The sequence below is a fragment of the Convolutriloba macropyga genome, chromosome 7 (assembly GCF_964194025.1).
Source record: "Convolutriloba macropyga chromosome 7, txConMacr16.3, whole genome shotgun sequence".
Lineage (NCBI taxonomy): Eukaryota > Metazoa > Xenacoelomorpha > Acoela > Convolutidae > Convolutriloba > Convolutriloba macropyga.
Window position 1 is genome coordinate 70,399,145 of NC_134474.1, and position 24,165 is coordinate 70,423,309.

Consider the following 24,165-nt stretch of genomic DNA (forward strand, 5'->3'; position numbering starts at 1 on the left):
GGGTTGAAAACCAACAAGGGGCGTATTTTTTTGAAGGGTCTTCCGAAATTTGCTCAAAACTGGTGCCTGACAAATACAAAAGACAAACCCAGTAATGTTGCAAGCTTCCTCGCATTCATAAAGGGCTAAACTAAGTGAAAACCTATACAATATTATGAAGGGCACTTAGCACAATACTGCTTTATCTAAAACGTTTTTCGTTTTCAGACCTCAGTTATTTTGGGTCATGGCTTATATTGGTCAACGCTATGATGGGTGCCAGTATTGTAGCTTTACCATATGTGGTCAAAATCAGCGGAGGAGTTATCCAGTATTTCATCCTTTTATCATTCGCGGTACTTGGCAACATCGTCACTATGACCGTTTATGGTAAGTAAATCCAATTTTCCAAGATGAAAAAACGTAAAATTTTTGGAAAACTGCATTGAATTGGAAAATTTGTCTTTCTGTTTATTTGGCGAAATGTAAAGACTGTATGTATTTGGGTACAACCAGTAAGTTTTCTTATAAAATAGGAAGTCAAAATTAATTCTAGAGAACTGTGGTCAAGCTAAGTTTAACACTAAAAAACGTTCATTTTATTTTAAACCTAGTTTTTGTAATATGTATTTTGACTATATTTTACTTTTGTACTTTTCTAGACATTTATTTCAATATTGCAGTTTGTCTGATACGTGTTCGGTGTGATCAGATAGCTCTTTAAAGAAAGATATCGGAATTAATTCTGGATTGATGGTCAAGCCAAGCCTAAAACTGAAAAACTTCCATTTTTTTACAACCCTCACCTTCTTTTATATATAGTTAATTGATATTCTAGACATTTATTTGAATGTAATTGTTTGTCCGATACTTTGAAGAATTTTATTCGGGAAAAATAGCGGAAAATAGCTGACGCTTTTCTCATTGAGTATACCTTTTAAAAAATTGGAAAAAGCCTCATGTAAACTAATATCAAAATTTTCAGAGTGATACCTAACAATGCATGAATGACTATTACTTAAGAGTCCTGTAGGATTGGAGGTTATAGGTTCTTGCAAGTAAAACGGATATCTTGAAAGATTCTTTTTTCTCTTTGTTCAACATTAAGCAATTACGATAATTATTTCAAGATATAACCGTGCACAGTATGTTTTTTCAGACAGTTTTCGTTCTTTTGAGCTTAGCTTGACTTCACTTTGTCTATAAAATATCGGTTTGCATATATAATTTGCAGCAATTTATGCAATCCGTTTTTTAGCGGAAATAACAAACGTTGCAAAAAGAACCATGATGTTTTTTCTTCTGAATTATTTGATTTGGTTAAAGAAAATCAGGCTAAAAATTTGCTCTGAAAACTGCACGCGACAACAAAATCTATTGATGAACAATTTGAATTATAATATAAAGAAAACAAAACAGGATCAGGGATGATGGGCTTAGAAATCCAGTAAAAAAGATTCAATTTGAATTAATTAACCCTGAAAATAATGAGTTTTTTAATGAAGTGTAACGGCTGCTCTCCTATAAAGGACAAGGAAATCTTACACCGCCCAGTTCAATTCAGTGGGTACAAATCAATTCGGGTGTTAAGTTTTTGCAGTCGGCTTTTGTAAACCTTAATATACGCTATACTATAGGTTACCGTTGCATTACTTGGTACTCAATTGGTTCTAATAACTAATAGTTGAGCTTCGCTCTCTTAATAATATGATTTCAGAAAACTCAATCAGATTTTATTTGAGTTTTTGCTAATAACTCTATATACAAATCGAATTCGGAAATATGGCTTTCAACAATTTGGTTTTTAGCTTTTTGACTAACGATAGGCCAAATGCTGGATTTTTAACAATTCTTCTTCTTAAAACTGGGCTCAGAGTATAACTCAGTTCCAAATAACTTGAAATAAGTGAAATAAAGAAAATCTGTTTCTCTATTGGCTTAATAATAACAACAAAGTTCAAACTAGGCTTCGTTAAATACAGTAAGAGCAACTGTCCACGTGCTTCCGCACAAAGTTTCACTAACTTAAAATGAAATCATCCTTTTAAATTGATAAAATTGTCCTCAGAAAAAAATCAATTTATAACGTTAATTTTAATTCTCTTTTCAACAACTCGAGGTTAATTTAAACCAAAAAACGATAAGATGGATAATAGAAACAAGATACGATAACAAATAGTTTACCGCACAAAAATTCTGCTTCAATACTTACTGAGTGTATTATTAATAATACCAAAATTACAATTCTATTTGATCAACCATCTGATTTTATATAATTTTCAAGTTGTTTATACTGCTTTGTGTGTCAATTCTGATCGCTCATTGAAAATAGATAACTCTGTTGTCAGACTGTCTGAATTAACTGTGTTCCGGGTTCGGAATACCTTATACAGTGCCTCGCACTCTTTGAATTAGTTTTAAGATTGAAAATTTTATTGAAAATGATATACCATTTTTGTTATCTCTTAGTCCATTTCAGCTCATCCGCTACAATGTTAATGTAATAATAGAGCCGAATTTGTCAATGAAGAAAACGTGGCTATGCTGATTTGCCGATAGTGAAGGCTGTTTGAGTTTGATTTCAGAATGATTTCATGAATTATTATCGCGGACTAATAATAGTGAACAGATAAATATGTTGACAAGTAACTAACTATTGCCGACGCACTTTTCCATCGAGAAAACACTAATTCCAAATTGAAGTACAAAGGCGAGCTTCACTATTGGTATCTTTTAAACTATGTCATTCGTTCAAGAGTTCAACAGATCATTTCGTCAGGAACTTTTATTGTCTTCGAAGCTCAAGCCAGATTGTAGTATAATCGATGGTCACTAACTTAAATCAACCAAGCGAGATTCCCATTTTGAAAGTTTTTATTTGTTGTAGATCACCATTTCGGCAATTTATTAAAAGCTGGCAAGCACTCTTTAGATAGTCTATCCGAGATGAGATTTCCACGAACTTGAATTTGTCGAAAAAGTTTTAATAATCGACAAATTCCTCTGCGCATGGTAGATACGGTGAGCACATGCTATTGTTGACCTGTAGTAAGTGAATGGGAGCCAATGCTTCTAGAACGTTAACACCTGAACTGACTAGATTCAAAAGGCTTCCCTTCAATGTTTGCACAAGGATACAAAATGTGTTGAAAAACCGTCCTTGGCTGATCTCTTCCCAGCTCTGCATAATCGCTTTCTTGCAAATTCTGACAAACTTTTCTCATACTAATCCAAAGTGTGGCGCCGCCGATTGTTTGAACTTCCATCCGATTAATTTTGAATGTTTTTCTTTAGTTTCTTTTTTCTCGGCCCAAACATACTTGGAAAAATCTTGCTTGGCTTGAACAGAATTTGTCCCGTTGTCGCTGATTATTACATTTGGTTGGCCTCATCTCGCGATGAGTCTTATGCCTGCTTTGAGACAACTATCTGTGTCCAACTTGGTGAGGACTTCGATATGCAGCGCTCTAACATTTAGACATGTAAACAGTCAACAACATTGCTTTTCGTTCCTTCAACCTCTTTATTATGAAACCGCCGAAGTGCAATCCAACATATAAAAAAAACTGTCGAGGAATCTAATACTTCTTCGGTTAAATCTACCATACTTGGAGCTACCAGCGCATGAAAGATGGGGTAAACACATATTCTTGTTGTCAAGCAAGAAGTGATTGAAAGCCAATGCTTCTAAATCATTACCATCAGAACTGACTAGATGCAACTGTCTTGCGTTCAATGTTTGCACAAGCAGAAAATTGACCGATCTTTCCCTTTTTCTTGCAACTTCTGATCAACCTCTCCCATACTAATCCAAAATGAGGCCCTGCGGATGGGTTGCACTTCCATCTGATTACTTTTCGTTTATTGCTCTACACTTAGCGCCAACGAAATTTGTCTCGTTGTTGCTGATCATTGTACTCGACTGGCCACGTTGCGCAATGAGTATCATGCTTGCTTGGAACAGCTATCTGGGTCCAACGTCGTAACAACTTCTATATGCAGCGCTCTAACATTTAGACATGTGAACAGACAGCGCCCTTGCTTTTCTTTGCTGCACCCAATCTTTTTTGTGAAAGTGCCGAAGTAGTCCACTCCATTATTTGTACAACTATTGAAGAATCTAATTTTGCTTCGGTTAAATCTACCATTACTGGTGCTATCGATTGCTCTCTGCCCTTTTCGTATTTAGAAACTTCATCTGGATTGACAGTACGGCGTTTCCTATGCCCAGGATTCACATATTCTGTGGAAAAATGTTTCTTACATGCTGAGTGCTTTTCTGTTGATTGTTCTTTTCTTGCGCTCGATTCGCATGAATAATGCAACTACATGTGGATTCCAGTTTAGCAAAATTAGATGCTTGACATTGAAGTCCAATTGACTTCTTGTTCTCCCCTTGGCTCGAATAAGTCCCTCATCATTAAAAACGTTTGAAATCCTTAGGGTTTTGAATTTTTCTGAATTTCCATTCCAGGTTTGAGAGATTTAAGTTCATCAGCAAACTGTTCTTAATGGATTAGCTTGAAGATGGTTGTTTTAGTTTTTCTCTTTCTTCAATACTTAGTTTAATTGTTGCCGGTTTATGTATAGTCTGCTCACTATACGTATGTCACTGGACTCACTAACCTGCAAAGTTGCTGATTTGTTCAGACTGAATAACAGCTTTCCTTACTTCAGCCTGTTTTGTGAAGGCTGAATCATCTGTATTCTTTTCGTCTGAGGCAAAGACTAGTATCACGTGCGCTTGTTATTCACAGGTTGCTTCAACAAGGCCTGCCCATTGAGCCACTCATTTCTCTAATGTCCCTTAATTTTGATTCCCTGCGAAACATCAGTTGTATCCAGTATCTCAGATACTCGATTGGCCACCAACACCCACTGCTAGCGATGGGAGCTATGTATCTACTGCAATATTCTAGTTGAATCAGACCAAAATAGCAACTGTAATCTCAGGCTGCTCGAAGAAGTGGAACAGGTATTAGATTTCTGGCGTCTGTTGAGTCATCAACCGACGACTTTAGACGAAAATGCCTGAAAATTAGCCTCCCCCTACTGTCAAATCTTTCTTTCACTGAAGAGGGGACACCACTTTTTGGCCATTGCTTTGCTGCATTCAAGAAAGTAAAAAACTGTCTCACCTATGGAAAACTTCGTTACTTTCTCTACATAGTGTATCGCGTAATTTTGAATCGCTTCTAAAAAAAACTCCTCAGTCTATTTTTTCATTAATCAGTTTGAAGCACTATTTTTAACCAAACACTGAGAAGCGATAAAAATTTTCATCTACCTATTGATAAAAAATTTTGCCAGCAAAACCAAATTTTATCCAATAAGCACTCGAATTGATTTAAGATAGAAACTCCTTTTATCTGGCAACCAATAATCTATCAAGTAATTTCTGCTTTTTCAAGGAAGGACGATTTCAAATAACGGGAAATTGAAGGTTAATTAAGCAAGCTGTAAAATTTTTTGTGCTATCTTATGCTTAATCAACAAAAATTTATCAAATATAAAGCCGTAGCAATATTAGCATAAGAGTTTGATCAATAATTTTTTTTGTGCGTGCAGAGGAAAGGAATAAAAAATGAGTCAAAAATCAAATTGTAGATGTCTTCCGATTGGATGACGCCACACAAAACTGTAAATCTTGGTAAACAATTTTTAATACTTCCGTTTTGTGTTTCACTCATACTATTAAGAACTAAAATCCTCAATTATTGCTTGCAAAAAACATCAATTGAAAAATTTTGGCTAGAGCGTATTACACTTTGGTTTAATCTCCTATGCTTTTTTGATCAAACAAAAGTCAGAAACGACTGGAAGCAATAGCAGATCTCTTAATTAATAATAAAATTTGAATATCAAAAAAAGGCAGTCGTAAACAGAAAATTTTTGGACAAGCTTAACCTCAGACTACACAAATAAGCAGTCCATAAACAGTACGCCAGAATTAATTCCTTTTAACCCTAAATCAGGTTAGGGACAAAGCAGTAGTATCGAAGTGGAAAATCACATGGCAAATATGTATCGCTCCTTCAGACCCCGGTATTGTCTTTATTGGAATAAATTTTTTGGGTAACTCTGCCAACATTGAGCACATGAATAGAGTTCAGAGGTTACCAGTGTGGAACGCACACGCAAAAATTGAACCATCAGCTGTAATTTTTTGCTACTGAGAAGGCTTTCGGTGATGTTATTAAAAAAATAATAATATGCGCTACAGCAAACAGAGCAACAGAAATGCAGAGTAAATTGCACGACGCCTAACACACTGAGTCAGATTGCTCTGGTCAGTGTATGCCCCGCGAACATTACCGAGGTCCAAAAGAAGTATTCCTAAGAAACAGGCACACAACATAAATGCTCACAAACGCCATAAAATTTAGACTGACTCTACGGGTTCCTAACCCCCCCGAAATTCTGTCCTTAAAAGGAGCCCCACAACAAGTATAATCAGGGAGCCATATAAAAAAGGAAGTCAGGGTTCGAAACGCCGATTTTGCCCCATTCGAAAATCAAGAGGAGCGCAATACAGATTTGACCGAACAAGCCTGCAGAAAGCCACCAGAAATTACAGAAAAAACAGAGGAACAGATAACCGCTCTTCATGAGAACGATCTTCTCACAGAACAGGCAGATAAGAGAAATAAAACATCAAAAAGAGTAATTGATGATGTCAGCATATGGTATCCGATCGATTCTGCATCTCCACTTTCGGTAATGTTGCGAGAGCACCGAAAATGCGCGTACCAAAATGCAAGCTGAAATATGACAGCTAATGAAAAAGCGAACAGTCATTGCACCGCCCTAACAATTTGGCCCAATTGCATCGCAAAATTTGGGCCAAATTGTAAGCACATCAATCCCCGGGTCGAGGTTTGATTAAAAAATAATGTAAGATTAGCGGTGATTAGCGGTGAATAAAAAAACTTTTTTCACAGCAAAGCGCCCGCATCTTTTAGCGTTCAATGCGTTCATAGCGGTGAATTTTTGTAAGATTAGCGGCTAATTTAGCGGTGAATTTTTGTAAGATTTGCGATTTTAGCGCTGAAAATTTTTTCACCGCATTATGCTAGTAAATATATAGGGGATAATACACAATGATAAGAATCTTTACCCTAAACATCAAAAAGGACGACGAGTAACCATTAACTTACAAGACAGAGTCAACACTGAAATTCAAAGATTACCTATAGAAGGACACATAGCTTGAGACCAATATATTATGATACTTCCAAGTTAAAAAGTACGAAAACAATTATCCTCAGACATGGCTAAAATTAAAACATATTTGTTTAATATGCTTATCTTTTATCCGTAAGCTGATTGTCTATCTATTAGGTAATCCTCTATGGACAGCGTGTTCGACATAACTTATAGTATTATATCTTTTTTAATATTACGAGGTTGCTGATCATTCAGCACTTTTCTTGCATGTTTTTATTACAACTTTTCCAATGATGAAAATTTGTAAGATTAGCGGTGAATTTTGCGGTGAATTTTTGTAAGAATTGCGATTTTTAGCGGTGAAAAATTTTTTTCAACGCACTGATCGCATTGAGCGCAAATCTTACACTTTTTTTTTACTCAAATTCACCGCAAATCATACATCTTTTAGCGATTTTTAGCGGTGACACCTCGAACCGGGTCGCGACGCAAATGCCACAAGATTAACGAAAAATCAAACGTGTTGCAAACACATCTAGTGGTTCATCTTGCAACTCAGAAAACTCACCCTCTGTCAGACGAGGTGCTAAACAACAAAAAAGACAATAGGGAGTGTGCTGTTCTCGTAGCGTTTTTAACCAAAATCAGTGTAATTGTTGAGAAAAAATACGAAATTTAACACTCAATTTCCAGAATGTTTGCGATGTAATGATACATATTCAAATTCTGAATGAGCCCTTTTAAAAGATCTATATGGGTATAGAATAAAGTTTTCAAAACATACAAGGCGATAAATAAATCATATAACAAATAGGACCCTTAAACGGGAAAAAATGTAAGTTTTTTATTGCATTAGTCAAACAGAAGTGAGGGTCAACCTAAAAACCGTCAAGTTTTCTAATATTATGTAAAACATTTCGGTCGGGCTCGAACCAACAGCCCTTAGTTTTGGAGCCCTAGGTCTTAACCACTAGGCTGCGGGAGCTTAGAACAAGCTGTGCGAACGCACAATTTATCAACACATTTTCTATATTTGCATTTGCAACATCCTCCAAAGTGATGATTCAAGGACAGGCAATAAGTTTTTATTGGGGCGTGATAAGGTTTGGGTCGGCGTTGGGATTTCAGCGGACCTTTACATGAAGTTGTTACCGTATCGAAGGCTCCACACTCTAGCGAGAGCATAGTGGCCCCTTGGACAGTCGTCATCAACTATCCACACTAAGTTAGCTGTTTTCAAAACTTAGGATAGTTGAGTTCTCCACTTGGAGAGGCGGTTCAACGCGGGGACGTTTAACCAACGCTTGCATAAAGCGTGTCTCTTTCGATGGTCAAATTAATCAACTGGAGTGGGCCACAGCAAGCAGGAACTACTATTCCCAAGAAGGAAAAGGTTCCGCGTTAAGCATCAATGTTGTTAGAATCAGAACTATATGTCGTGAGAAGATGGTTGTTCAAGGTCTGCTCGACTAAATAGAAAGTTGTCTGTAGTGTTACATCTGTGAGCCGACGCATCGCAATGTTTGCAGGCGGATTAAATTTACTCTTTAATTGTTTGTGTTCGAGCTTCAAAAATATCAATTTCATATCACAGCTAAAGAAGCATGCCAACAGTTCTCTTCAGCTGCGAAAAAATTTATTCCATTGTCAGACGAGTTAATTGAAGGCATTTCACGACATGCAAAGAATCGCTCATTACCCTTCACGTAGGTATTTGCATCCATCGAGTGCGCTATCTTATCAAGTAAGGCACGGGTCGTAGGACAGGTGAACAAGAATCTTTATCTTTTATCAGATGAGCGACGTTTCGTAACGTAAAAAGGCTCGAAGTAATGGGGAATCTTGGGTTTTACGGATATTGCAATTCTCTTTCATTAAAGAACGCAGCTGAATCGAGAAAAACGGAGTGTTGCGCGGAGTTTAAGGACTGCAAACGTTTGTTTTATTAACGTGCGAAGATAATCAAAACCTTCTTTTAGATGTTTTAGATGCATATGACGCAAGAACAGTACCACTAATGGATGACGCCCATGCAGTAGTATTATGTGTTTAAAATTGAGATCAACTTCAGTGAGACGCTTAATTTGACAACTGGACACTATAAGGCAACCAGAATGAGCGTTGCGAATGGGACCCAAATCAAAAACGGCCCACCGAGATGACCGTTCTATACACAGAGGAATAAGGCGACGAAAGTTTAGTTGATGAAGTTGTATGTAACTATAGAACATTCCAAACTTCTAAATGCCCAAATGTATTTTCATTAGTCATAAATTTTATTTAATAATAAACATTTCGTATAACCGTTAAAAAGAATTAAAAATTTTCTGATTTTATCTTTTATTAATTTTGAATTAATTTAATATTTGTAAAAGGAAAGGAAATGTTGTATGGAAGTGACATCTCTTATATTTAATTGACGCTTAGTTTTCATCCACTTCTGTTGTATTGTTTATTTATCTAGTTTAATTTTTTTCCTTCTAGACAGGTGACTAATTTATTCATTTTGTTAATCTTGAACACGCGGTGCGAAGTCTGTTCACTTCATAAACTTAATTCCGTTTTGTGCTCAACAAACTGTGTTCAGGTTAAAGTTTCACTTTTTATGTTAATTTTATATTTTTTTCTGAATTTGAATCTTACAAAATTCAATTTGCCAATTTAATTTGAAATCTGAATCTCGTTTTGAGTATCTGAAAAACAACAAGTCATTCGCGCCGCAAATTCCAATCGACAGGGTAAACGTGATTTGTTAAAATTTTTTAAAGTACAATCGCGTCGCCATTTCCACATGCATTTTTAAAAGTAAATCTGCAACACAAAATAAAAGATTATATTCTAGGAGATTATAACATGCTTTGAAGTAAAAAAAAAAACTGCGGTTAGAAAACACTCCAATTAACAGTTTACTGTCTTAAGAATATATTTAACCAGCTTGTTTGTTTTAGCGAGACTTGCAGACGAGACAAATAGCCGATTCGTATTCGAATTGTGTGAACGAGTTGTGAAATCAAAAACTATGGCGCATATATACATTGTCGTATTTTTGCTCGAAGCTTATACGGTTCTTTTAGTTTCGATTACTTTTTTCGCAGACCAATTGGAAGTATTTCTCGAATTAATAATCGGAGCAAGTACATACAACGAGCACACAAATAGTTACCGTTTTCTCAGCCTACTTGCTTGTGTTGTTCTTTCTATTCCGTTTCTTATTCCAAAGAAAGTGAACATGCTGCAAATTCCTGGAATCTTGACGTGTCTCAGTTCATGCTCAATTGTCCTTTTAAGCTTATTTATGTACACAGAAGCCAAAATTGATCACAAGGTTAGTTTGTGCAATGACCTCTTCGTAAATACATGTTATCTTCGTGAGCAATTGAAGTGCTGCAAATTTTATAAAGATAGTCTGTAACCTAACATTATAATAAAATATATACATTGTGGAATGACCAACTACTTGGTTATAGAATTACATGGCTATGATTATTAGTGATGAAGTGAAGAAATCAGTTTTTCAAATTGCGTAACGGCAGCTCATTTTACAATTCCATTTGCCTCATAAAGACATCAAAATATCTAAGATAAACAAATTTTCGTGAGTAAAGAAACATTTGTTCACGGATCAGTTGAGCTCAACCCCCCCCTCTAAATTCTTAGTATTGACAAACCACCTCCCTTCTCAAGAACTCCGATGTTGATGAATATTAACGAACTTTCCATTTTTGTAAAAATTTCTTTCTTTATTACAGTTATAAAAATTTAAATGTGTAAGATCTAGTTTAAGATTACTGATGGCTACCGAAAATTGCTGTTTAGATTCCCTAGCTATAAAGTCTTCAATAATACCACAGTAAAAGTCACAAAATGGGTACAAACAATGGACACAAAGTTCTCAATAATATTAATTCCAGATTAAAAGAGGAAGAATGTTAGGTCGCGAAACGTACAATTTGTTCGAGAAAAAATACTCAACTTTTGAAGCGTTACCCGCCCTCATTTTTTAAGATTACGTTTATAAGCGTGCGTGGGCAACACTTACATTATGAGAAACTAGTTCGAGCTCGCCCAAAAGTGGATATATCCGTTACATATACCGACGATGCCTAATTTTTGACAATTGTGGATAAATGTGACATAATTTTGCCCCTGTGGTCTGCAATTTAACGTCATGTTTATTCACAATTTAAGTTTTAGACAAAATGTGAATAACACGAATAGATAATTTGTTTATCTTAATCCGATCTTAATTATTCTGACTGCTACAAATTACCCATTAACACTAACGTAAAAATTGATGTAACAATAATAAAAACTTTTCTTTTAAAAGTCTCTCAGTAACAGTACTTGATCATTGCTTACATTTAATTTCTATAATTGCTTCGGAATTTTGTAACTCCTGTCCACAGTTCACCGCTGCATTTATGCAAAATTCAAGTTGTTGACAAAACATGGGTAAATGTGACAAAATAATTTTACGTATGTCTGCTAATGGCGAAAAATTCTGGAAGTGTGCGTTTGTCGACATAAGGTTTCTCGTTCATATTAATTGATGGCTACAACCGGTGCTGCTAATTTTTGGGTACGTTTATAATTATGTAGTTCCATCGTCAACGTCGAATGTGATTGACTCCAAAACAGATATTGTACTTTACGTTCTTAAAAGCGATCTTAAAATAACGATTTTTTAAAACCTTATGTAATTAAAAATGGTTAGAGTTCATGAAAAATGAAACAATTTGATTTGCTGAAAGTAATTGACAAATAATCAACAACTGATGCTGAAAAAAAGTATTTGAATTGAACTTAAACAAAGAACGTCAAGATATATGAATTCCTATTTAGGGAACATGAGAGCTCATTCTATTAACATTTGCAACTTTTGCACAACTAAACTGATCCGCTAAGCATTTTATGTCAATTTGTGGACTTGTTTCTATTTTCCTGATTTGATTAAATAATGCGGCGGTCAGCTTCATTTTTAAAGTAACAAGATCAAATTCTGAAAAAAATTTTGGGCTGCAAAAACCTCTCCTTAACTTCTTACAGATTTTTAATTATTTACATTTGTGTGATGGATTTTTTTAATCCACTGCTGCTCCTATAATCCGCTTTAGTTTAATTTGAGCTAGCACAATTAGCAACCAGTATTTTATAAAATTCTATCTTATAATTTCTTTGCCAACGTAATTCTTGGAGGAGCCGATTAATTAAAATGTCACATTATGAGATATTTTTGAAGCTGAATAATAAGATTGTTTTATATGATTTTTCTTCAACAAAATGCTTTTTACTACATGAAATCGTGTTAATCTCCACAAAATAAATTTTCAAAAATCAAATTGAAGCATTCCATCTTGCTTCCATTCCGTCCTCACCTCCTCCATCAAAGAAAAAAGACAGAAATCATAAAAAAAATTAAACTTTGTAATTCCAGATGACTACACACATATCTATAGCATAAAATTCAAACTTTCTCTAGGGAAGAAGTTTAGTATAAAGGTCCTACAGTTTCGAAAAAAATGAAAAAACAAAAAAAGTTTATAAAAATATGACTGTATCCCACTTAAACAAGGATGGAATCGCAGAAAAAGTAAACTATTCCTGTCCCTCTTCCTCCTTTAAATCTTTTTAAGTTCTGTTTTTAAGCAACATTCATAAACAGATGTGTAGATCTGTTATTTGTATATAAACAAATTGCATAATTTGGATACCTTTGTCGAGGCATAACTATCTCGACTTTGTGGCAGCAAAACTTATTAAGTAAAACAGAGGTAAATAATGACTCTAATTACAAGGAGGAATCCCTTATATTTACATCGTTAATTTTTCATTATTTTTTCGTTTTTTATTTCTTTTGTTAATTTTTCATTTTTCATTTTGCCAAACTAAAGGGCGTTTTTTTAGATCTAAGGAGAGTCGAGTACATCGTTAATTTTACATCGTTAATTTTACATCGTTATTTTTAAGGCAACCATGAAGGCAGCCTTCAATCCCAGCCAAAATAGGGTACAGGTAACAAAACAGCCAAACTTAGTTTTAGCATAAAATTGGTTGAAAACAGTTCTTCATAAATCGAGGCCTCGAGTATGGTAACGAATATGATATTCTCTAAATGCTTTTAAAGTTTTCATTTTTCGTTTACAGGAAAACTATGAATTGCCTCAGAACAGCAGCAACATTTGGGATTTTTTGGGCGCAGTTCCCATTTTGGTACTAGGTCTGGGTGCTCATGAAATGAGTATGATATGTTACGATTCCATTGGGGAGAAAAAAGAGCTTCGACAGTGGTACAAAGTGATTGGTGGATTGTATGCATTTGCCTTCTCAGCTTTTATGCTGGTTGGAGTGTTGGGCTATTTGACATTCGGGAATAATGTTAAAGACGACTTTCTGCTCAACTGTAGTCCAGACAGTGTTGTCGCGTGCATTGGTAGGGTTTTCTAGCTTAAATATTGCGCCAAAAACAAAAATGATGTCAGTAGTAATAGGGTGAGCGACCCATGTATTAAGATAGGGTATAGGGTGCATGTATTAAGATTAGGAATAGAATATCCATGTATTAAGATTGGGTATAGTCGCCATGTATTAAGATTCTGTAGAGCCACCATGTATTAAGATTAGGTATAGCCGCCACCATGTATTAGGATTAGTTATAAACTTCGACATGTATTCAGATTAGTTATAGCCGCCGACATGTATTAAGATTAGTTATAGCCGTTGACATGTATTAAGATTAGGAATAGGGTATTTTTTGCAGAATTTTTTGCAAAATTTTTCTGTTTTGGTTAAACTTAGGTAATAGTAGCTGCTCGGGGTCCATAATTTGGCTAGTAATGATCGGCGCTTACTGGATTAGCTTATTGGATCCGCACCATCAGGGGTTTCCAGGCTATTTTTTCAGAATTTTTGCAGTTTTTGCAGAATTCTTGCAATATTTTGCCTCCTTTTTGCTTTTCAAGCCAGGTTTTGATCAAATACTTGATTCTGATTGGTTTAAAATACCAGTTTAAAAAAACAAATGGGTTGCAACAAGGCAAAAGCACACACAGATTACACATTTAGCAAAAATACAATATAAAAACAAATAAAGTGTGTGTTTGCTATGTGGTGCAACTTTTTAGCATTAAAATACAATAAAAAGCTCAAAATTACGCAAAAATGATGTCAAACAGCATAAAATCTGCTAAATCGAATCAAATTTTACGAAAATTTTACTGAAAATTGAAGTCAAAAATTCACAATTTAACCTAGATGTTTTAGGGTGACGTATAGCCGACATAAAATAGCAAGATGGCGCAGTGGTAGTGTGCTGGGCTCATAACCCAGAGGTCGGTAGATCGGAACTACCTCTTGCTAACCTGACATTATCACAGTACTAGACAACTCGTATTTTCATAACTTGAAAAATGTCAAATAATAGAAAAGCAGATGAACTAGAAATTAAAAATTGACACAGTATAAACTAAGCACATTAAAATACATACTCAATCTAGGATTTAAATTGAAAAAGTATCAATAATTTGAAAACTGAGGCACAATTATCCGAGTGGGTTAATAAAGTTGATAAAAAGAAGAACTTGCATAGCTAACTGAGTAATAGTCACAATTGTTAAAAAAATATCGACCTTATTAGTCAGCATGTTCTGTTTTTTTTTTCTGTTTTTTTCCACTCAATATACATCGAGTCAGGAGAACTACTACCCGCAATCAATAAAAAGCTAGTTTTAAAACGTGCTTAGTCGATTAGCTGGTTAGAATCTATGCTAAATATATAGAAAAAGGATATTTTTACCAATTTAATGTATTGTTTGTCATAGAGTGCTCTTTTCTATATGTTCCAGACTAAGTTCAACACTTGATTTTGATTGGTTGAAAAAACTGACTTTCATAAAACAAATGCATTGAACCAGTACTAATATAGCGAGATTATAATATGAGCAAAATACTATATTAAAACGACAGAATACTGATCAATAACACATAAGTTGAATATAAATTTAGCGCAATATAAATTTTGTCAAAATAAACTGTTTGTTAAGTGATGCAGATTTTCCCAACTAATATACCATGACAAAGTTTGAAATCACGCAGAATTGATATCAAATGGCATAAACTCTACTAAATTGAAACAAACTTGAAAATTTTTAATTCTTTCCGAAAACGAACACAAAATGAAATTTTTTTTCACCCATCAAATTTAACCAATTTTGTTACAAAATAAAGGCGATCAGAAAAAAACAGCTGAAAGACTAAAACACGCAATTTCTTTTCAACTAGTACAAAATGAGTTGATTCGAAACAAATTTTGTGAAGAAATGTTGCTCTCAACGAGAATTTCTCAAGACAGGCAATAAAAGCAAAGGACTTTGCGCGCCCAGTTCAACCTTTAAGACGTGTTCTGAGCTTACCTTTTTATAGGCTACTTCTGGAACTGTCTTATGGTTGTCTCAAGAATATAGGATACTCTTAAGGCTTACCTGACTAACTAAAGTTCTATATCTCTAGTCTGTTACTCTTCTATCTGAGCTTCAGTAGACAGTGCACGGGCCCCAATGCTAAAGTCTAACGTATATCTCAATACTAAACAAGAGCGGAGTAGAGAGGGAGAAATATACTTTATTATTATATCAGGTTTGAGACTAGTACCGACTAACGGGGTTGAATGTATCGTTCTGAAGGGAAAACAGATAAACATTTAAGGAAAGGTATTTCCACTTTTTCAACCAATCAGGGTTGAGTATTTCAGTCTTTATTTTATTTAAATAAATAAAGTCTTCGAGTCTTTTGTTGGAAGTCAACATTGACTCCATCTTTCCGGGGTTTTGAGTTTTTTGAAAGTCTTCTGATTAATACAATAAGTGAATTCCTCATAATTCTCTCTGAAGTATTTTCTTTTCTTTTTTGAATGTGTTGCTTTGTAACTGTTTGTCAGTAGGCCGATTCCCAGACACAGGTTGCCCAAAGAGCAAGGAGTGAACATCAACAACCTCAAAAGTGACTGTTCCATTACCACGTCCAGTGGATGAAGATCCTTTTGGGTAGGCCCAGTGTTGATGTTTGATGTTGGAGGCGCTCCTGATGTCTGGCGACTTACCTGACTTACCTGATTTGTATTTGTTAGTTGTTTAAGGTTTAAAATTTTTTCTATTAGAATTTTATGTTAGGTGTTGTAATTGTTCGGTTATACGTAGTATCCCTTCCGGTTGGAAGAGTTTTTTGAAATTGCAATTATGCAATTCGACGAAGAAATCGGGGGTAGTGAGTGTATTTGTCAATCGAAGTCTTGTTGAAAATCATGAAAATTGTTAGTGACGTGTGACTTTTTTGGCCATGTTATATTTTGTTACTGAAGATGAACATGTGTTATTTCTTTTGATCTCTCCCGATATCAGGAGTTATTCTGATGCAATTAATTCTTACGAATTGTTTTTCCATACTTCTACTGTTGTGGGTTAACTATTGCCCAATGTTATTTTTCGCGTTTTTCGTATCTGTATATTTGTTGAAGGTTACAGATCTCTTTCTTTATAATGGGTAAGCGCAAAAATGTCCAATTGCTTTATTCCCATTAACAGTTACTTCATCATTGTGTGAAAGATTCGCCGGATACGATACAATTTTCAATCTTCCAAATAATTCCTTTGGGAATTATATCATATTAGTTGCTAGTTCTTACTAGAAAATTATACATGTAAATATTTGCATGTTAAAAGTTCATGTTAATATTGTTGTTGTTTACATGTGTAATTATATGTACTGTAATCTTCATTCTATTCAATAAGCTGTCTTGTCAATTTGAATTTTTTGAATTGTGAATGTACCTATGTTTCGGTTATTATGAATTGTTAATGTTTGTTATCTAATTTTATCAGATGAGGTCAGAAGATAAATTTCATACATGTTGTTAGTATGAATAGTAAATATTTAGTTAATTTTACCTAGTAATGTTACTGTTAAAATTGTTATAATTGTCATGTTATGACCCAATCGATTGAATAACTATGTACACCTTATGTGTTGAACTTATTGTGCATGTCTGTTACATATTACATACCCATTTCGTGTTATTATACACTGTGTTGTGCATATTACGCTTGTTACACTTATACACTTATGTATATTTGTTTGTATTATTCATACTACAAATTATGAGTTACTTTTTGGTATTTTCTTTATTTACAAAAATGCATATATCTAACTATGGAAAATTTCTGCATATGTACATGTAGATTTCTATTAACTAAGAGTAGGGCATCGTTTCCATAAAAGTAGAAATAAAAATTTGTATTTCTATCTAAAGTTTATTATACATGAAGTATGATAACCAATTGTCAAAACTATTGATATTTATGAGGAATGCAAACTGGGGTACAAATTTAGAGAATAGTAATTTGTACAGAAAGTTTACAAATAGTTTATACCAAAGAGTTTGTTCAGATAGTTGAAGCATAAATTGTTACTGCAAAAAGGTGAAACACATATGCGGAGAGAGAGAGAGAGAGAGAGAGAGAGAGAGAGAGAGAGAGAGAGAGAGAGAGAGAGATTCATAGTTGGATAATAATGTGCAAATTTATTCAATTAAAAGTGTTTAAATTCGACATTGTTACTTGTTCTTCAGTCGTTGTTATTCCAACTTGTCCGTTTGTTTGGGATGATTTGTTCTGTCCCTATAATGCTTGTATTCCTTAAGGAAATGTTCGTCTTTCGACAGAAAATATGCGAGTAGATTAGTTATGTCGTCAATTGTTATGTCAGTTATTGACGCTTTGACTGTGTTCCTTATTTCTTTTTCAGTTTCCGTTACTTTTCGTTCTTTATTGAATTGCATTCTATTACTAAAGGCTCAATTCGTTACGCTGCCTTCTAAGTGGTAAGTGTGATATTCTTCACCCGGTTCAAGCGCTTCAATTGGTACAATTATTGGTCGTTCCGGTGCTTCCTTGGGTTGAAAAATGTAATAATTCTTAATAGGATCAAAATTACGTAAAGTCCCGATAGTATATTCCCATTTGAGCTTATATCCGTAGTTTAAGAAATACGGTGAGGTCAATTGATCGTTAATATGTATGTAACTCTTAGTAGTGTTAATGTTCTTATCACGTAGGAACGCATAGTAGATCAAGTTGTGTATCAACTTTGTTTCGTGGACTCGATAATTGTTGTTCTGTACATCCTTTGGTGTAGGATGCAGGAAGTTAAAACTTAGCTGGAAAATTTGATGTTCGAACACACTGTAAGCCGAAAGGTCTTGGGATGCTTTGGCGCCAAGATAGTCGAAGATACAAGTTACGGGTACCTTGAATTCGTAGTCATAATCATACATGAAAGGTTCTGTTAGAATATGGAATTGTTTTAAGATGGGATATGTTGTCTGATGTAGTTCATCTCTTCCCATATTTTCAGTACTACGTTTTACAGTGGTAGTATTCTCGGATGGTAGAGGTGGGAAGTATTCCGAGACGCGATCTTTCAAGTTCTGTAATGTTGTTATAACAAAAGTATAATCACGGGAGTCGAATGGCATTTCGGGCCAGTTACGGTACGATAGTAAAGGATTATAATCACTGTTGTGTGGATTGTTAAGAGTTCTCGGTTCTTTTTCCTGGAACCAAATTGTTTCCATGACCGTTGTTGTGGGGGTTTGTTCATTGGTCGACTGGTGAAAGAACAATTTCCTATTGTTACTCCTAGGTGTAACTGCGTACGGAAACCGGAGGTTGTTCGGTCTAATGTGATGTGGATTTGTTGCTGTCCAGTTTGGTGGGTACTGTTCTGTATCCTGTTAGTTGCAATTGTGTAATTATCAGGTGGGGTGGTCGTACTGGTCGTGGATAGTTTGGTAAGGGAGGAGAGACATATGTTTCATTCGGAGTGTTATTACTCGGTCTATTGTTCTGGTAACTATGTGTATTAGTGCTTGTACCTTGTTCATTTGTTCTGTTAGGAAACGAATCAAGATTCCGTCGGGTATCCGACTGTCGCTTTTTATCAATGTGTTCTGACATGTGATTTGCTATCGCTTGTGGTGTACGTTGGTTAGTTTGCTTCTGTTGTACAGATGTCGCGTGTTCCACTTCCATTCTCATTCTCATTACTCTGTCCTGTGGGTGATCAAATTTGTCAACCGTTTGCATGCTGCAATCCGATGCATTGTCGCGGATGGTACCTGGGCTTGATCGTCCAGAGCCAGGGCTGAGCTCGCCTTCCTCGACGTCATAGCTCAGTGGAGAATCTGCTGTGTAGGGGATTCAATTTCGTAATCCAATCGTGAAGCCATTTGCTAAAATTGTTACTGTGTTTAGTACATATTTTCGATTACATATGATCCGATTATTATTTTTTCTATTTTTGTTATTAACTGATTGTTATTTGGTGTTGCTATAAATATTTTCCAGTAGAATGTTTTTGTTACTATCATTACCAATAAAGTATTGTTATATCAGTATGGATGAATGTCGACGAAACTTTACAAAAACGGTTAGTGTGTTGTTTCATATCGTTACGAAACATGTATTTTTATTGTTTATTGTTACATGAATTATGTGAAAACTACATGTTTTTGTGAAAGATGTTAATGAGGTATAAAGACCGCGAGATAAAAAAGTGAGTAATAAATTGAATAGAAGTATTATTAAAGAGGGGTAGAGAAATTTATTAACATCTAAGGGATGTGTTTTACAAAAGTAGTATGTTAGCTGTTCGTTTATTACGTGGTTGTTGTTAAACCTCGTAAGTATCTGCCGAATGATTTTTAAAATATGTTACTTCATTCGTATGTGGTTGATCGTCATTTTTTAGTATGTCTAAACTATGGCTGCGGCTTTGCATTTCGTTAGCCGTTATTTTCAGTTGGTCAAAATCTATTGGTGGTGGATTTTGTATATCCAGTAGTTTAACTGTTGGGATTAGATGTTGTTTATTTGTAGATTTATTAGATGGTTGTGGTATTTCATATGATGTTGGGTGGTATATATTGTGTGGTTGTTCGTAAGAATGTGTCTGAAATGATGTAGTTTGTTGTTGTTGTATGTTAGGCGCACTAGGAAGGGATGTGTTGTGAGTGAGAGGTGTATGGGGGAATGATATATTATTCCCTAAATATTGATATGCAGGAGGTGGAGTAATAAGTTGTGGTGGCAGTGTTTGTAGTTTGTTTTCAGATATTGTTTCCAATGGTTCTACTCTTAATGGTTCTTGTATATATTTTCTTTCTGGTAATGGTGGTTTTTGTTTCCTTGGAGGTGAGTTTGTTGTTCTTAACTGTAGTCCGTTTTCTGTTCTACGAATTGTTGTGTTATAATGTTTGTAATTTGTATCTACATAAATTTCAGCAGGTTTATCATTTTCATTATAATCTGTTGTATGTGTTATGTCTGGGGAATGTGTGCGAAATGTATGTTTCTTTCTTGGTTTGTGATTTCCATAATGTGTATAATTTTCATCGCTGTCGTGGCTATTTTCTTCGTCTTCTTGTATTTGAGCTACTAGTTGTGTTAGTGTTTGAGAAAAGATTCCGAATATTCCTGTAAGAAGTATTTTTGTTATGCTGGCTTGATTGCCAATCGCTTTATGCATTGCAAAAGCGTTATATAATTTTATAATTAAGTTTGTGATAAATAATATCATGCTTATCATTGCATAAGGCGTACCATGGCCAACCAAAGATTGTTAGCATTTGTTCTTTAAGCCATGCTCCGTCAAAGATTTCTTTCCAGTTAACACTGGGTTGGTCGATTTGGAAGTTATATCCATTTATGTTCAGGTCTCTTAGCATTTTAGTGATTGTTCGTAGTTTTTATAAGTTTGTAATAGTCCTAATTGTTCAAGTTCTAGTAGTTTTTGTGCGTTAGCTGATGTTGCTTCTTGTAATGGTTTTTCACGATCTCTAATGTATTCGTGTAAAAAATCTCGTTTTCGTTCTTGAATTAGTTGTTCTTTACTGTATATACCACTTTCCCTTAAACTTGCTTTACTAAACATGTTGTCCAGTACTATTTCTTCAGGTGATATAGTGTTCAATATTGTTTCTACTTTTACAGGGTAGGGTGTTACTCTGTATCTTGCTGTTCCTTCAGTGTCTATTGAGATTAGTTGGTCGAAGTTGCTGTGTGAACATGGGACTTTCTTTGCCCATAAGTATGTTTGTCTTGTAAGTTGATGTACATATTGTACTCTGTTCTTATACAGTATTGGTATTTTGTCATAACATCCTCGTGTTTGTGGTACATATAAAGGTGATGATTTTTTCGCGCATTTATACATTTCCATTACGTTTACTTGTTTTACAAAGATAGATCTATCTCCAGCGAGGATGTATCCTAAGAGTGGTGTGTTTTTTTGTACTTGTGTCAATTTTAGTTGTCGAATATTTCTAGTTTGTTCGCAAATTTGTGGATAAAACTCTATTGATTGTAGGCTGATTTTTGAGTATATGTTACTCATGTAAAGGTCCATTTTCATGTTTAAATGTGTGTTCTCGTTTACGAAACCATAGTAGTATTGTTTGTTATCTTCATCTTTATATCGTGTTCGTTCTGATATTATTTGTTCAGGTTTAATTTTTATGAATTTTTCATCGTCAAATTTGTCTTTCTTCTTTGTTACTTTTTGTCCTGTATGCATATCGAATCCGTATTCATAGATTATGTAAATATCATCGTATTCTGTTTTTTTTATTGGTTGTAGTGATCAGCACTCACGTTCTACGAGTGGGTAGACTTCAAATCTTGTAGCGATTTTATCTGTTTTGTTGAGTTTTGTTTTTTGTGTTATATCATGTTGTTGGACTGTTGTCCATTCTGCGTTTGTTTCTATCCAATATCTATCTTGGTATTTTACCATAAATGCGTCAAACCTAATTGTTTCAAATAATTGACAATGTGTTTGGGGTTCCCAAACTATTGTTGCTTTTGTGGAAGGTGTCGGTTGACATTCTCCTTTGCGGAGATCGCATGGTAATTTTTGTTCCCATATATGATATTTACTGGGTGTCTAAGTTTAGTATTAGTGATACTTCTCGTATTTTTAATGTCCAGTCGAGTATGTCTATTCTGTTTTGTTTTCTTGGTCCTTTCATGCAATTTGGTTGTGCATTTTTAATTGCGTTTGGTATCCATATTGGGTTTGTATAGTCATAAACTATTCGTCCGTATGGTGGTACCATAGGAGTATCAACGTCAAATTGTATTCTATATAAAAAGATCTTGTATATCTTCGATCTTTTTCTGAAGTGGTGGGTTAGCTATGTAATTGAATGAAATGTTATATCGTGTAAGCTTGTACTTTGTCTTTTTCAGGAGGTTTATTCTAGCGACTTCATTACGAACTTCATCTGCGTCTAGTATTTTTGTTCTTTGTGCATCTGAGACGTAGTAACTTGGTCTGTCAGCTCTGATATAGTCGGTGTGCTGTGAACACCATTCTACGCGTTCTTTAATTGTTCCTGCAACAGCGTATGCTTTTATTTCTACTGCTTGTGCTTTCGATAATAGTTGTACTTCAGTCCTTGTCATATCTAAATCTAGTGTTTTGAATTTACATGTGCTTATTTTGTTTAATTCGTAATATTTAACATTAGTTATTTCTTCTGCGTCACAAACGTAGTGTTCAATGAAAATGTCTTGTGGTCCCGTTGCGGAGCCGTTGATGTTTTGTCCAGTTAGTTCTACAAAGTCTATTTTCGTTTGTCTTTTTTGTCGTTTATTGTCCATGCTAAATTTCCCTAGTATACTATCTGTTAATCGTTCTCTGTAGAAGTTCCAATTTCGAGTCCATTTATCAATGGCTATTTCCCACATTGCTTCGTAATCTGAACTGTTTTCAAAGTTATTCAGTTCTTCTATTTCACTGCTAGGGAAGTGTTGTGGATTATTGTTGACTTTGGTATTATTGTCAAATAGATGGTTCTGAAGGTTATTATATCTTTGTTTGTCGGTTGTGTGTAATTTACTTTTAATTTCCTATTTTTTGTTCTATTTTTATTTTGAAGATTTTTTATGTGTACTTCCATTCTTTCGTTGATATGGTCTTTAATGCGTACTTTAACTTGATTTTTTAGCCTATGTTCCAGTTGTACTTTTGTTTCTATTTTCATATAATTATATAATATTATTAATGATAATATGAGAATAATAGCTTTTAGTTGAATCGACATGTATATGATAGACCGGTGTGTGGATTGTAGAATGTTGCGAATCCTAATGTTTGTTTTGTATATCTGTCAAATTTGTATATAAAGTCAATGCAGATGAAAGGTGCTGGAAGTGTGGTTGTTACTATTGATGGTGTACTTGCGTGGAACGGATGATTAAAGACAATGTCGTATTTAATGGTTACGTTAAATTTAAGTTCGGGAGTTGGTGTTGCTAAAACGTTAAGTGCTGTGTTACGTTTTCGATGTGTAAGATTTAGAGTGTTTGTTAGTCTACTCCTTGACCAATTAGTAAGTGTATCACCGAGATTACTGGGTCCGTATAACGGTGGTGGTGGATTCCAAGTTTTATGATCTAGTGCGAAAAGATATGTATGTTCACTAGTCCTACTTTTAGTAGGTGGATTTGGGTTAAGTATTGGTGTGGATCTTGTTCTACCGGGATGGCTTGATGGTAATCTTATGTGTGGTATAAAGGATGATATGATGGGGATAAAGCTGTGTTTCTTGGTGGCTGTAGGGAGTTTTCAAGTCTGAGTTCAAAACTCCAATTTTCAAGTCTGAGTTGTAATTGATAAATTATAACGTTGCCGTATAATGGTGAAATTTCAGGAAATCCTATCTGTAGAAACAATTTTTGGGAGTGTAGTGTGTAATATATCGATTCTTCTATATCTGGTAGAAAATCAATTTTTATGAATTTATAAAATATTCTATTAACATTAAACACATGCGTAAGAAAAAATAAATTATTAGTGCAATTTTAATGAATTTAAAAATTTCCAGTTCTACTATATCTATATTAGACTTGCATATATGGAATTTATCGGAATGTGCTTCATGCATTGGTTATATTATTGTACTGGTGG